Below are 12,079 nucleotides of genomic sequence, written 5' to 3'. Positions count from 1 at the left end.
ATTATTATTATTATTATTATTATTATTATTATTATTATTATTATTATTATTATTATTATTATTATTATTATTATTATTATTATTATTATTATTATTATTATTATTATAATAATAATTATTATTATTATTATTATTATTATTATTATTATTATTATTATTAGAAATGTTTTATTCATTCATTTATTCTATATATACATTATACTGTATATTGCATTTATTGTCTTATTTTTTTCATAGCGCTCTCTCTCTCTATATATAATATTTATCATATTATATATGCTTATATTTATTATATGAATAAATTAGCTTTTTGTATCTTTTGTATAATTTACTTATGTAAATAATATAAATTGGAATATTATTTATATATCAAATTATTATTTGTCTAATATGCATGCAACAGTCTTTTTCATTTTTCACAACCTATAGCAATCATCTTACTTGTAGGTCAGCTTTTCAAGAACAACATGAAAACACCTCTGGGCCAGTTAGCAAACAATTGAACATCTCCATCAGCAGCAAATCTTCTTCTGGTCACCACTTATCATCAGCATGTGAAATAAATAAATGATACATAAATGGAAAGACAGAGAAGGAGCGAACATAACGGCAGAAACTGAAAGGAAGCCCTGGGGGTGCATGCAGAAGTATAAAAATATGATTAAATCATGATGTCTCTTAACCACTATTTAAAATACAGCCTATTCAAATTAAGAACAAACAGACACATATACAGTCAAGCAAGCACTTAAGCTCCTGATTTAGCTCTATGAAATAAACATTATAGTATTTCCCATTTTAAATAAATATGCCGTGCCTTTTTATAGCCCACAGGTCTTTCCAACTTCAACAAGTCGCATCGTTCTCTCTATAAGTGAGGAAAATAACTTATTAATGCACATAAAAATGTTTCCCTGGGTGACCCATGAGTGCCTGTTTCGTCTCTGGAGAACCTCGGTGGGGCACCGGTGCTACTGGAAATGGAAACGGTCTCTCGTTTTTCAGCACAAAGAGCTCCCAGGTGCCCGTAGGTGATGACTTTCTGTAAAGAACTGTCCCTGATTTTCTGCTACATGTCAGATGTAACCTATAAATAGCTGGTGAGTAGTTTGATTCGTCATGCTTCTGCCCTTTGCGATCGTAATGATTCGCGCAGGTTTAGATGGACACTGCGAGGTCGGACAGAAAAGTCAAATGGCCACAAACAGGAACAATACTATTGATTATGACAACCGTCCGAGAACCCCTAATGTTACATCCTGACAGGCGGTAATGTGTGATCAATGGCTCTCAATGCCGCTCCGGGTTATGAAACTGATCTGATGATCTTTATGATCTTCACACACAGCTGCTGTCTACTGAGTCGGCGATTCTCAAAAGTAATGGTTTCGAAAAGGCTTTTGCGGCCATTTGCGGCCACAGGAGAAGCTTTAGACAAAGATATGACTCTTTAGAAACTATCTACACATTTGTGTTTCAAGAAAAGAAAAAAAAAGTGAGGATTGAGCTTTTTCTTTGCAGGAGTAATACATCAGCATCAACATCTGTTTTCATTTGCATTGTAAAAGCTATTTTTCAGTTGTAAATAAAACAAATATTATTAGAGCAAGTTTTACAAGAAAATACTATTTTAGTTTTTCTCATTCAAAATGAGAAACATTTTTTTTTTTAATTTGACGTGTTACTTGCCGTTTCTTCGTAATTGTAATTGTGTTATGCGCCATTTCTTTAAAAGTTTCTGAGTGAAAATTGTTTCTACACCATGTTTTTCATAAACGGTAAAATACTGCTGAAGCCCCGGGGCAACGAGCAAGGAGGGGGCCCGTGATTGGTGCCAAAGCACCACCACGCCCCTCAATTTTTTAGCGCTATTTAGTTTTTCCGGAGTTTTCCCGTAAATTCCATGCATTACCATTAGAGATTAAAATGTCACATTTGAATTTGGTTTACCAATCAAATGCATTTATTAGCCTTTATATTTTGCTTTTCAACAAACTGCACGTAGCCTATCTATCAGGTGATCGCTGCGCCTAATGTCTGCATTTAATCTTCATTCGGGTGTAATCTAGAAATTGTCATGCAAAGAATAATCTTCGATAAGTAAAAATGTCAACTATTCTAAAAAAATAAAATTAAAAAAAGTGAGAGAGGGGCTATTCTAAAAAAAAAAAATTTAGGGAAAGAGGGAAAAACACGAGTTCGTCAGTAAAATTCCCAGCTATCATGTTATTTTACTAAAGCTGATGATGGAGTGGAAGTTGTGGAACAGCAAGTGGACCGGACACATGGAGCAGATAAAAACATAGTGTCATCATCTCCAATACAATATAATATTTCTTATTCAGTGCTTTAAGTGTTTGTAGGTCAATTTCTTTGTTCTATTGTAATTCATGACTGTTTACTTGTCTTCAGTAAGTTTGTTTTTACTTAGGCTAGTATTTTTTATTTTGTGATATTGGAATTGATAACAAGAATTGTGAAATTGCAATACATCAAAAAATTTTGATTGGATAATGAGGAGAGAGGGGAAAACATGAGTGAGTCAAAATCCACAGCTAATTATTTTACTAAAGCTGATGATGGAGTTGGAGTTGTGGAACCGTAAATGGACTGGACACATGGAGCAGATAAAAAGTTGGAATTGATAACAAGAATTGTGAAATTGCAATACATCAAAAAATTTTGATTGGATAAAAATCCTATTTTAAGCTATATATATCATTATTGTGATGGGGGGCCCTGCAATAAGTCATAGCCCCGGGGCCCAGTGAGGTCTTAATGCGGCCCTGTGTATAACCAGCTTGAATGATACAGCTGAAATTAATCTTAAATGTATTTTCATTGGCCAAATTGTCAAATTACCTCTTACAGTAATCTTTCCTCAGTCACACAAGCTGTGTGATATATTTTATATATAACCCAATTAAACCAAAACATTGAACAGCCACTAAGTGGATACTTTTACATGTCCAAACCACAGCAAGTGTTACACATAGTTATGTGTCAAAATGCCTGTCTCCTCGTCAACACAGTAATTTGTGTCTTAAATGAACATTCATAGTTAAAGATAAAACCAAAACATTGAACAGCCACTAAGTGGATACTTTTACATGTCCAAACCACAGCAAGTGTTGCACGAAACAGTCTGACTGACGAGAACAGATCGATTTGGACACAGACAGATCAGTGAAACAAGAAGTGTTAACGGGTCATGCTTCTCTCTAATCCAGTCTACCCTACCTAGGGGTCACTCTGTCTGGTTTAAGCTGGGTAGTACAGTCTCAACTTAATTATTGGGGAAGTTACTTTGAAACTACCCTGTAGCTTTCAAAACAAGTTAATCTACAACTACTGTTTTAAAACTAATTTTAACCCCAAGATGATAGTCTTTTTTTTTTACTTATACAGTTAAAATATCTAAATATCCTTGAAACAAGATAATTTTACTTGAAGCAACACTTCTTATATTAAGTTTTCATGGATTGCATCGTGTAAAATGAACTGTACTTTGTTTTACTGCACCGGCATATTTATTTATATTTAAAACTAATGAAAATATCAGCAAGTGCAATAAGACCAAATACACCCATATTAAAGATACATTCTCAGAAAACAAGTCTTGATATCTTATGCATTGTTACTTATCATGTAAATTCATCTTGTTTCAAGGACTTATATATATTTTAACTGAAAAACAAGACTACAATGATTAAGAACTTTTTTAAATGCACAATGCAAGCTACCAACATTAGTGTTACAGCAGCCATCTTAAATATATAAATCACACTAAATACAACAATAAAACCAGAAAAACCCTTATACATGACAACTAAACTTGAACTAAATTGAAAAACAGCAGTATTTAACCAAATTGGCTTTCTTAAATCAAATAATTTTAATTTAACGATTAAAATAAATAAATACATTTAAAAAAAAAGTGTATTATGGTTTCCACCAACATATTAAGCAGTTTCAACTGTTTTCAACATTGATAATAAGAAATATTTTTGAGCAGCAAATCAGCATATTTTCATGATTTCTGAGAGATCACACTGAGTAATGATGCTGAAAATTCAGCTTTGCATGACAGGAATAAATTAAGATTTTAAAACATAAAACAAACTTATTTTCAACTGTAATAATATCATGTTTTTCCTGTATTTTGGTTCAAATAAATGCAGCCTGGTTGAGCATAAGAGACATGTTTTAAAAACATAACAATCTTACTAAATCCAAATTTTAAAATAAAAATAAAAGACTTGTTCATTTATTTCAATGGCAAACACTGCTCTGTAACAAAATGGCCAAGATGTTAAAGGCTGTTTTGAGTTTTGAGTCTTCAGGTTCATGGTAATCGAAAGAGATGACTGTGGTCTTTTAAAATAATCGACATCACTGCAGTGTAACAGGCTCTGTAATCTATTCTACCCTCCATATCTCTCCTTTACACAGTGACGCTCACAGAACAGCTTTTTCAACTACTGCATTTCCCAGAGCAGCTCATTCACATTTCTACTGCTTTTCTGTGTGTTTCCTTTTCTGTCTGCCTCACACCTTTGCACGAAACCTTCCCCTGGGTATGATTTGGGGCACGCTCCCCGTATGCATCTGTTTCTCTTTCTTTGCTTTGTCATCCTCCGCAGCCTGCTCTCACCCAGACACAGGTGGCTGTACGTGTTTGGATGAGAGTGGTATTTCAAAGCAATTAGCACGAATGCACGTTTCCCCTGCAGTCTAATTTACTGTGTGATGTGTGAAGTGGCTTTTGTATCTCATGAGTGTATGGGATGAGTGTGAGTGTGTGTGCGAAAGGATGATCTTATTCAGCATTAGTAATGAAATGTTTATCATGGCTGCCTTTTTCCTCTGCTCAGTCAATCAAGAGGTCATTCCACTCTGACAAGACTCTGCAATAAGAAACTGCATGACAATAACAGAAAGATACTGGGGTAAAAGCACTAAACAGTATTTTAGCACAAAACAAATTCATTAACCACTCACAAACCAGTTTAGCAGGTGCTAAATGCGCTGAAACGTCGTTCCTGTCCTTTTCTGAGCATATTTTTTCTAAGTAAATTTGGTCTATTGTGTATATTCTATTAGTATGCCGCAAGTTACATTATTACCACGCATTATGTAATACGGTATTTAAACACGGTAGTGTACATTTCTATTAATCCTGGAACAAGTTATTCATCAAATGTTGAAGAAGAGCATTATAACCTGGAATGCATTCACTCTTTCTGCATTTTAAAGAGTCGATTCAGGTTTCTGGATCACTGGTGAAGCAGTGCATTTAATGTAAAGTACAGCAGATTGCAGTAGTCCGCTGCATCCACTGCATTTCACCATTACTGATATGTATCATTTCTTTAGTGAACTGGGCACTAACATAAGACATTGCAAGCAAATAAATAGTGCTATCATTGTGTTCAATTCATTCTTAGTGAATCCTCCCTCTGTGTATTTGAGAGAGAGAGAGAGAGAGAGAGAGAGAGGGATTATTGACTTGCATGAGTCTATGAGTATGTGTTTTAAAGTGTGCCATATTCTGTTTTACTGAATTCTGTCTCTCTCATAACTTGTTCTGTCAGGAGAGCTGCTGAGGAGTGAAGCTCATGGGAAATCCTGAGGTGGGAGACCAGATAAAGATGCACGAATGCTAGGAGATTTCAGAAATGACAGAGCAAGAGAAATAAAGTGATAGAAAGATAAATGAGGTGATATAACCTTTGGTGCGGTAAACAAATCAGTTTTATGAATATAGTACATCCATAAAATACCAATGGTGTCGTGAAATGCCTTAAAGCCCTTAAATGTGCCACAAGAAATTAGAAAATTATGATGGTTTGAGAAATGAAAGGGATGGGAAAGGGGGAGGAAAAAGCAAATGAGAGGGAAAGCAAAAGGAAGGAAAGGGCAAAGGGAAATATGGTAGGAAGTATGAGAATGGAAAGGCAAAAGGAAGAGGAACAAGAAAGGAAATAAAAGGGGAAGAATAGGAAGGAATCGGAAAGCAAAGAGGGAAGTAACAAGAAGGGAAAATGTAAAAGGAAATGGAAGGGATGAGAACAGAACAGGGAAGAGGAAAATAAATGAAAGAGGAAGGAGAAGGTGAAAGAAAAGAGAAAGGGTGAGAAAGGAAAGGGAAAAGGAAAAATGAAAAGGTAAGGAAACAGTGAAAGAAAAAAGGGTTAGAGAGAGAGATGGACATGAAAGGGGAAAGGGAAAAGAAAAGTGAAGGAGAAAGGGACAATAAAAACAAGAAAGGGAAATGGAAAAGGGAAAGGCAGGATATGAAAGGGGAAAGGAAATGCAAGTAGACAAGTAATAAATAAGCAAAAGGACAGGGAAAAAAGGGGGAAAGGAAAAGGGGAAATGGGGAAAGGGAAGAGGAAAGGGAAATGGAAAGGGAATGAAAGAGGAATAGGAGGGAAAGGAAAGAGGAAAGGAAATGAAAAGGGAAGGAGAAGGAGAAGGGAAAGAACAAGAACGGGAAAATGGAAAGGGTCAGAAAAGAAAAGGGATAGGGAAAGGAAAAAATGAAAGAAGATAGAAAAGGGTAGCGGGTGAGAAGGGAAATTCAAGTAGAATGGAAATGAGAGGGGAAGGGGAAAATAAAACTGAAAGAAAGGGGAGAGGGAAAAAGGAACAAGAAAGGACAAATGGAAAAGGAAAAGGGAAGGGGGAAAGAAAGGTGACAGAAAGAAGAGGAAGAGGAAAAGAAAAAGAGAAAGTACAAAATGGGAAGATGGAAAGGGAAAGGGGACATAAATAAAAGGGAAGGGGACAGTGAAAGAAAAAGGGAAAGGGAATATGAATGGAAATAAAGGAAGAAGGGAGAAAGAAAAGAGAAGGGACAGAAAGAACAGGAAAGGGGACAATATAAGAAGAGAAAATAGAACGGAAAAGGGAAAGGGATGAGATGGGAAAGGGAAGAAGAAAATAAAAAAAATGAAAGTGGAAGGAGACAGCGACAAAAAATTAAGAGAAAGGGAAAAGGAAGTAGAACTGAAATGAAGAGGAAGGGGAAAAGAAGTGAAGAGAAAGGAAGAAGGGAGAAAGAAAAGAGAAGGGACAGAAAGAACAGGAAAGGGGACAATATAAGAAGAGAAAATAGAACGGAAAAGGGAAAGGGATGAGATGGGAAAGGGAAGGGAAGGGAAGAAGAAAATTAAAAAAAATGAAAGTGGAAGGAGACAGCGACAAAAAATTAAGAGAAAGGGAAAAGGAAGTAGAACTGAAATGAAAGAGGAAGGGGAAAAGAAGTGAAGAGAAAGAAAGAAGGGGAAGAGGAAAAGGGAGGATACAAGAAGAGAAAATGGAAAGGGAAAGGGGAAGGCATGAGATGGGAAAAGGAAGAGGAAAAGAAAACAAATGAAAGTGGAAGGAGACTGAGGCAAAAAAATGAAGAGAAAGGGAAAAGGAAGTAGAATTGAAATTAAAGAGGAATGGGAAAAGAAGTGAAGAGAAAGAAAGAAGGGGAAGATACAAGAAGAGAAAATGGAAAGGGAAAGGGGAAGGCATGAGATGGGAAAAGGAAAAGAGGAAAATAAATGAAAGTGGAAGGAGAGTGCGACATAAAAAAGAGAAAGGGAAAGGGAAAAGGAAGCAGTATGGAAATAAAAGAGGAATGAGGAAAGAAAAGTGAAGGGACAAGAAAACAAGAGGAAAGGAAAAGGAAAGGAGATGATTCAGGGTGGGAAAGAAAGTAAGGTACAATGATATCCAAGATAGAGAAGAAAGGAAAAGAGAGAAGAAAGGCGACAAACCAAAGGAACAGTAGACAAGTAAACAATGCACGGATGAAGACTGCATGTGCCATCACAGCCTGTCTGTGATCCACGCTCATGTTTCATCACACATTCTTCTCTCTTACCGAGACAAATCGCTACTTTCATGACAACTATAAGCATCCTTAACAATCTCACACAGCAGGATAATCACTTCATTGCAGGCTTTTTTGTCTCCCTAACGATGTTTCTCTCCTCGAAGTGCTGTTTCAAATCACTGCCTCAACACTTAGCAATAAGCCACACAGTATTTGTCTTGTGCAGACATGCTAACACAACAAACAGAGAAGTATAGACATTAGCCTCCTGCAGGCAAAGCCAAATCAGCCTCCAATGCTAGTTTATTTCATGGTATTAATGGCTTTCTGTGAACTGTGACACAGGCAGCTTTTAGCATCAAGAGTATTTGCTTAATTAAAGGGCTATAGGAAGTAATGAGCTGTCTGGACTAGATAGCCGTGTATTCTGCTCTATTAGGACAAGTCAGTTGTGCAGAGGATGAATTAGAGGAGCAGGATCACAGGTCTGAAGGTTATGATGCCTCAAGTGTTTCATTCACTTATTGACACTTTGGTTTTCTGCTTTATTCGGTGTTAACCACTTTTCAGAGGTTAACAGGGTGATGGTTATTATGTGGATTCCATTTAACACAGCGTGTTCTCATCAGAAGACCCTTCAAAGATGGACCCTTCTCTCAATGAAGTATTTAAAAGGCTATTGGTATCGGTAGTATGAAGTCATGGATTCCAGATCTTTGAACCTTCACCCTGTTTGTAACAAACAAGTATAAATATATTATTATTATTATTATTATTATTATTAGTGTTATATTTAATATTATATATTTGTTTATATTTGTGTTATTTATAAATATTAAAATATTTGATTTACATAGTAAAATAATTCATGACTTTACACTTGCTATTGTCATTATATATGTAATAATAATGATAATAGTAATATTAATATTAATAACAATAATACTAACTATTATTATTATTATTATTATTATTATTATTATGGTTGTGTGTTATGTTTAATATATAATTTGTATATATATATATATATTGATTATACATATTTAAATATTTCATTTACATAGTAAATAAAAATTAATTACACCAGTTTTAACTTGGCTAAGACTGCTAAAAAAATCTATTATTGTCATCATTAAATAATGTAATAATTATTATTTTATTTTATTTTATTTCATTAAATTTTTATTTCATTTTACTTTTTATTTTTAGAAAAAAAGAAGAAGAAAATATGTTGGTGCCATGACTTAGTAATTTATATAGTCTAGAAATGTTGAGCTATGAGCTCATGCTGAACATGCAGGTTAGAATCCGCCCTTTCATTAGTTTGGCCCCAAATACACCTCAAATAGCAAAGGTACTCACTTCATACAAGGCTCATGAATCAGAATGAATGAACAAAATCTGCAACCAAATGGTTCATGAGGAAGAGCTCTGTCATGCATTGTCAACAGTATGTGAAGAATCACTAGATTTTTCTGTTGGAAACATCCACATCATTGCCATACATAACTAGGCCTGTATGTCAACGGTCTGAGGGTGATTTATACAGTCGAACGCCGCTGCTCTCTAGAGAGAATCAAATCCCTCTCAAATCCTACAACCAACTCCTCTGCAAAGTGGCCCAAATTTAATCATTTCAGAAGAAGTAGCCGAGAAAAGAATGCTCTCCACACACGGCAAACTCAGAAAGCTCGCTTTATCTCTTTCCCATCATTCTCTTTCTATCTTATGAAATCTCCCATTTAACCCTCTGACAGCACAACAGCACAAGCTCTGTATCGAACCACAACCATCCTTTCAGGGGCTTTAATAGAGCAACGCTGTGTCTCAAACACCAAACAGCTTTGTGTGCACGTCTCTGAGTGTGCAAGGAAAATATATCAATAAGAAGCTGCTTCTGAACACAAAATAGTGACATTAAGCATCACACCACACATGCAGACGTGCTTCAACAACTTCTTCTCCGGCAGTGGAATCTACCCAAACATTATTAGCATTCATCTGCCGCCCCTGATCTCCTCCTCTCCTTTCGTCTGGATGACGGTGCGTAAGTGCGGCTGTAAGAAGATAAGACTTATAAGCCGCAGACATGCACCTCTCAGCTGCGTCTGGCAATCTGATGAAGCGCACATCATTGCATACACGGCTGAACAGCGTCGATTTACTTCACGCAGCACAGCAGGAGATACTCAACAGATACCGCACACTGAATACAGATCCCTTTTATCCTGATGTTGACTTCTTGTCTCATGCATGCTGGAAAATAAAGTGGCATTACTCACTTTCTATAGTCGGATGATGCACAGCAACTTCCTTCAGATAACTCACTCACTCTCAGCCTACATACTATACAAAACACATTCGGTACGATGCATGAAAATAGAAAATATTCCACATTACCTAATGATATAAGTCCACAAATGTGCATCGGGTGGGTGTGGTAAAGTTTCCAAACAGACTTTATGTCCCATACCTACCATTGTCACCGCGTGTCTGCGCTCCCTTGTCGAGCGTGTGCTGCTCTGGATGCGTGTGTGTGCGTGTGTGGGAGAATCCTCTCTCACTCCTCCGCTGCAGCAGCTTGGGTGAGCCGAGCGCTCTGATTGGCCGTCTCAGAGCTCACGGAGCGTCCGTCATGCGTGCACCAGCCTTGGTTGCTTCTCTCGCTCTCTCTCTCTGACTCGATTTCTCACTGGCTGCACACACTGCATGCCTACTATTATTGTTATTACTTCTCATATGGAGTTAATTTCATTTCTTCCTTTGATCATATTCATATCATCACCACTTGTATTTCATTTTCTTCATTGCACACTGCTGGTTGTTCTCTGTGTTGTTTTGTTTCCCTGTCTTTCTGGAAACATGTTTTATTGCTTTCTACTCCAGGCTGCATTGACACCGTCAAACAATCTTTTCCATGGATATTTTTAACACACCAAATCAATTGTGAATCAAATGTGTTTGATAATTGATGAGCTCTGCAGCATTGACACTGTTATTGAACTGAACTGAATCAACTCTGAACTGACGGCACAATTGCCTTCTGCGTAGATGCTTATGGCTGAATTAAAGGAATAGTTCAACCAACTTGCTGGAAATGTACTCACCCTTAAGTCTTTCAAGATGTAGATGAGTTTGTTTCTTCATCAAAACAGATTTAAAGAAATCTGTGAGCAAGTGATGGAATGCTAAATCCCTCCAAATCTATTCTGATGAGGAAGCAAATTCATCTTGTTCAACTATTCCTTTTGAATTTTTCAGAAGAAACAAACTCATCTACATCTTGGATGGATTTTGGATACATATATATATATACATAAAACATTTTTTGATGTGTGTATACAATATTGTAATGCATTACTTTTAAAAGTAACTTTCCCCAACACTGTATATGTATGTGTGTGTGTGTGTGTACATAAGTTGAATACATAAGCTTTCCATCAATGAATGGTTTGTTAGAATAGGACAATATTTGGCTAATATATATATATATATATATATAGAGTCAGGTGTAGCCATGGCCGTCCTTAGCTGATGCGGGGCCCGGTGCGAGGCAGGACCCCCCTTAGTTGCACTAAGTAGTCCTTAGTTGCACCCCCCTAAGGATGGCCCTGCGTGTAGCTGTGGAATGCACACAACGCAGGTATAGCAATAAACAAGATAGTCCTTTAATCAATCCACATGCATGAGAAACGCAGGAGATAAACACAAATCAACATCAATGCCGGAACTAAGGAGCTAGGGCAAAACACAGGGCTTAAATACTAGAAAAGGTAATTAGGGAGAGCTGAAACAGGTGTGGAGGTAATTAATCAAAAACCATGGAAACTAATAGACAAGGAAACTCAGGGAAATGTGGAGACTGAAACAGAACCAAAACAGAACATAACTGTGACAGTTCGCCCCCCCTCCCGGAAGGCACGTCCTCGCGCCTATAAACAGCCCAACAGAGGAAGAAGGGTGGGGGATCAGAAGGCGGGCGTGGGGCAGGCAATGGGAAAGGGGCATAGTTCATAGGGCCAGGGTGGAGTAGATGAAGGGAGGAGCCAGGGAGGAGCCCGGAGCAGGAGGAGCCAGATGGCGATCCAGAGACCAGCCAGGACATGGCCCCAGGGCGGAGTCGAGGGAGTAATGAGCCATGGTGGAGAAGGGGCCGACAAACACCAGGGGGCCGACTGACGGAGACTGAGCCGCTGGAGGTGGAGACCCAGGTGGAGCCGAGCAGACGGAGAGCCAGAGCGACACAGA

General features: G+C 37.2%; 1 protein-coding gene across 1 annotated transcript in view; it reads right to left on the bottom strand.

Moving 5' to 3' along the window:
* The window catches only part of LOC107738942 (cadherin-18-like), a gene marked incomplete at its 3' end in the record, with an annotated part of 113,225 nt that extends 102,685 nt beyond the window's left edge, over positions 1–10,540 (bottom strand). The window contains exon 1 of the mRNA XM_016550868.1: positions 10,232–10,540. The remainder of the gene's footprint in view (positions 1–10,231) is intronic.
* Between the last annotated feature and the right edge of the window lie 1,539 nt (positions 10,541–12,079).

The sequence above is a fragment of the Sinocyclocheilus rhinocerous genome, unplaced genomic scaffold (assembly GCF_001515625.1).
Source record: "Sinocyclocheilus rhinocerous isolate Xijiao unplaced genomic scaffold, SAMN03320098_v1.1 scaffold465, whole genome shotgun sequence".
Classification (NCBI taxonomy): Eukaryota; Metazoa; Chordata; class Actinopteri; order Cypriniformes; family Cyprinidae; genus Sinocyclocheilus; species Sinocyclocheilus rhinocerous.
Note: the sequence above shows the minus strand (reverse complement) of the source record. Positions and strands in the feature narration are given on the sequence as shown.